Consider the following 4,119-nt stretch of genomic DNA (forward strand, 5'->3'; position numbering starts at 1 on the left):
AAAAAAAAAAAAAAAAAGAATTCCACTGAAAAATATGAAAATGTCTGCGGGAAATAATTCTGGGCTGAAATTCAGAGGAAGAAGTGGTAAAAAAGGACGTGATTTGGCAGCAAGAAACAAATCACACAGCAGTGTACTTATTAACTAGAAACTACCACCAGAAAATTAAAGAATTCTTCTTTCTACATTCTAGGAAAACTCACTTTGAGTACTTATGCATCATTATGTTCGTTCTTAGAAGGGAGACCCCAGCTACATGAATGTTGTGGACTCTGCCAGGTACGGCACATTTAGATTATTTATATTCAGCATCTACACATTTCACCCTTTCCTGGGGTTTCCTGCTGGGTTCTCTTAATTACCTGACAGGATACACCACCGGCTAAACATCCCTTCATGCAAAACTCTGACTAGATAACTTAGTAGTCAAAAAGTTATGAAGTGGCCACCTGTGTTTTCTGTTTAAGTTGTTGAGAGGCTTTCAAAATTAGAATAGGCTGGCTCGGCGCCTGTGGCTCAAGTGGCTAAGGCACTAGCCACATACACCTAAGGTGGCAGGTTCGAATCCAGCCCGGACCCGCCAAACAACAATGATGGCTGCAACCGAAAAATAGCCGGGCATTGTGGTGGGTGCCTGTGGTCCCAGCTACTTGGGAAGCAGAGGCAAGAGACTCGCTTGAGCGCAGGAGTTGGAGGTTGCTGTGAGCTTTGATGCCACAGCACTCTACCCAGGGGGACAACTTGAGGCTCTGTCTCCAATAAAAAAAAAAAAAAAAAAATTAGAATAGGCTTTGAAGGGATGCCCAGGCCTAGACTCTGACTGCATAACCTTCATGAAATGATTCCTCAACCTTGCTAAGTACCCAAAGTAACAGTAAAATAATTATCTCCCAACAGCATAGTATGCTGTTCCCTCCACCCTTCCACCCAGCAGTCCTATTTTAGGGGGGGGAGGCTTAAGCGATTCCCTTGCCACAGCCTTCCAAGTAGCTGGGACCACAGGCACCTGCCACAACACCCCGCTACTCCTATTTTTATCCCTTGGAACCTGAGATGGTAGGTAAAAGACACTCTTCCTTAATGCTTCAAATATCCATCAGTAATGATTTATAGCCCATAGAAAAAAATAAATAGGGATCAGTCCATAATGATACAATAAATAACTGAATGAATAAATAGGTAAAAGAAAAGGTATACACTTTCTTGCAGTAGAATTTTCATTAATAAATATAAAAGGAATGGTAGGAATAGAAAATGATCATTTGGTAAACATCACATTAATAACTGCAGGAAGCAGCTGGGCGCCCGTAGCACAGTGGTTACCGTGCAAGCCACATACACCAGGCCTGGCGGGTTTGAACTCAGCCCAGGCCAGCTAAACAATAGCTAAACAACTGCAACAAAAAAATAGCTGGGAGATGTGAAGGGCACCTGTAGTCCGAGCTACTTGGGAGGCTGAAACAAGAGAATGTCTTGAGTCCAAAAGTTTGAGGTTGCTATGAGCTGTGACGTCACAGCAATCTACAGTGGGGGGACATAGTGAGACTCTGTCTCAAAAAAAAAGGGCAGCACCTGTTGCTCAGTGGGTAGGGCGCCAGCCCCATGTACCGAGGGTGGCAGGTTCAAATTTGGCCCTGGCCAAACTGCAACAAGAAAATAGCCAGGGGTTGTGGCAGGTGCCTGTAGTCCCAGCTACTCAGGCCTAAGCACAGGAGTTGGAGGTTGCTGTGAGCTGTGTGATGCCACAGCACTCTACTAAGGGCGATAAAAAGAGACTCTATCTCTAAAAAAAAAAAAAAATTGTCTATCAATGCTGAATATGATGAAAACTGGAGTATTTCCATGTTCTCCAAGTATCTCCGCAGAAGATTTTTTTTTTTTTTTGGAGACAGAGTCTCAAGCTGTTACCCTGGATAGAGAGCACTGGCATCATACCTCACAGCAACCTCCAACTTGGGCTGAAGTGATCCTATTGCCTCCGTTTTTCTATGTTTATTTATTTATTTATTGTGACAGAGTCTCACTATGTCACCCTGAGTAGAGTGTCATGGCATTACAGCTCACAGTAACTTCAAACTCCTGGGCTTAAGCGATTCTCTTGCCTCAGCCTCCCAAGTAGCTGGCATTATAGGCACCCACCAAAATACCCAGCTATTTTTTTATTGCAGTTGTCATTGTTGTTTAGCAGGCCTGGACCATGTTTGAACCTGCCTACCTCAGTGTATGTGGCTGGCTCCCTGACCACTGAGTGACAGGTGCCAAGCTAGTTTTTCTATTTTTAGTAGAGACAGGGTCTCACTTTTGCTCAGGCTGGTTTCAAACTTGTGAGCTCAAACTAACCACCTGCCTAGGATTACAGGCATGAGCCGATGTGCCCAGCCAAGATATTTATTAATTATAAAGGGAAACAGTAATTTTATAGAGAAGAAACTTGGCAGAGGGATAAGCCAAGAGATTAAAGTTAATTCATCTAAGAGATCTTCTATACGAAACACAGAGTCGGATACATAACTTTTGTGAGTTATTGCCAAAATTGCTCATACTAAATGTAATTATGAGGAAATACCAAGCAAACCCAATCTGAAGCACATTCCACAAAATAAACAATCAAAATTCTTGAAAAGTACTAATATAAGGAAAGACAAAGGAACACCTAGGAACACTGCAGTCCACAGATTAAGGGATAATCACAGCTAAATGCAATGAGAGACCCTACACTGAATCCTACACCTAGAAAAGGACATTAGTGGGAAAACTGGCCAAATAAGAATTAACTCTTGAGGATAATAAATACTATTTTCTCAATGTTAACATCCTGGCTTTGATCATGGCACTAATGTTATGTAAGATGTTAACATCCGGCAATGTTCAGTAAAGCGTATGAGAGGACTTTCTGTACTATTTTTACAATAGTTAAAAAAATTTCACTGCTTAAGGTGGTGCCTGTGGCTCAAAGGAGTAGGGCGCCAGCCCCGTATGCAGGAGGTGGCCGGTTCAAACCCAGCCCCAGCCAAAAACTGCAAATTAAAAAAAAAAAAAAAAAGAACAATACTAAAAAAAAATCTCACAGCTTGCTTCGGCAGCACATATACTAAAATTGGAATGATACAGAGAAGATTAGCATGGCCCCTGCCCAAGGATGACACATAAATTTGTGAAGCGTTCCATAAAATAAAATTTATTAAAAAAGAAAATTTCAGACCATATCCAAATAAAAAATAAATATAAACCTATCATAGCCTGACCCCATACCTCTTACCTTATGGCCCCTTTTCTCTCTCAAGGATTGACTTTACATGGAACTTTTATTTTTATTTATTTTTTTAATTATTTGTTATGAAATCGTAACTTTGTACAGTGATGCATTTATGGGATTCAGGGTACTGTTTCGATATACGATATGAAATGTTCACATTGAGCTAAGTAACACATCCATCACAATTATACTCATTTCTTAACGGTTTGGGAATGTACCATTGCATCATGCACATTAGGTGAGGTCCTTCCGAATACCCTCCCTTCTCCCATATCCATCCTCCCCTCCCCTCTCTCTCCTCTTCCTACCTACTTTCTGGACAATAGTTATGTTTTGCCATTCGTATGAATGTGTAGGCAACCGGTTATATATTGATTCCATAGTAGTATAATGTCTAGCATGCTAATCACTCTGTTCTTTAATGCTAAAGTTACACTTTGTTTTTCCTTTTAATTCAAAATTTCTTTGATTTATTTTCTTTCTTTTTCCTTGAAAACAGGGTCATACTCTGCTACCCAGGCTGGAGTGCAGTTGAGAGTTTGCATCTATTGAGAATAAGATGGAGTCAGTCAGGCTAGAGCAGAGACAACACAGCTGGTGTGGTCAGTTGAGGTCCTACCTGACCTTCTTACTGTTCTTACCTTCTTACCTCCATTCTTACTGTTTTGTAAATTTACCTCCTACCCTAAAGATACCTATCTTGAGTAGTTTAGGAGGATTGATTTAGGAATTGGAAATGTTGTGGCAGGTCACTGGATTATGCTGATTATTGTTTAAGATAAGGGTTAATGTGGTCTTTGCTTTGAACTTTTATGTATAAAACTGTGATTTTGGCTCGGCGCCTGTGGCTCAAGCGGCTAAGG

General features: G+C 41.0%; 1 protein-coding gene and 1 non-coding gene across 2 annotated transcripts in view; one reads left to right on the top strand and one right to left on the bottom strand.

The window, feature by feature from the left end:
- The window catches only part of TET1 (tet methylcytosine dioxygenase 1), a 150,885-nt gene that overhangs the window by 69,349 nt on the left and 77,417 nt on the right, over positions 1–4,119 (bottom strand). The gene's annotated exons all lie outside the window — the stretch shown is intronic.
- On the top strand, positions 3,072–3,174 carry LOC111723175. The gene has a single exon (XR_002771773.1). It is a non-coding gene; the product is annotated as a U6 spliceosomal RNA (small nuclear RNA).

The sequence above is a fragment of the Otolemur garnettii genome, unplaced genomic scaffold, assembly GCF_000181295.1.
Source record: "Otolemur garnettii isolate 467f Iridium unplaced genomic scaffold, OtoGar3 scaffold00008, whole genome shotgun sequence".
Taxonomy (NCBI): Eukaryota; Metazoa; Chordata; class Mammalia; order Primates; family Galagidae; genus Otolemur; species Otolemur garnettii.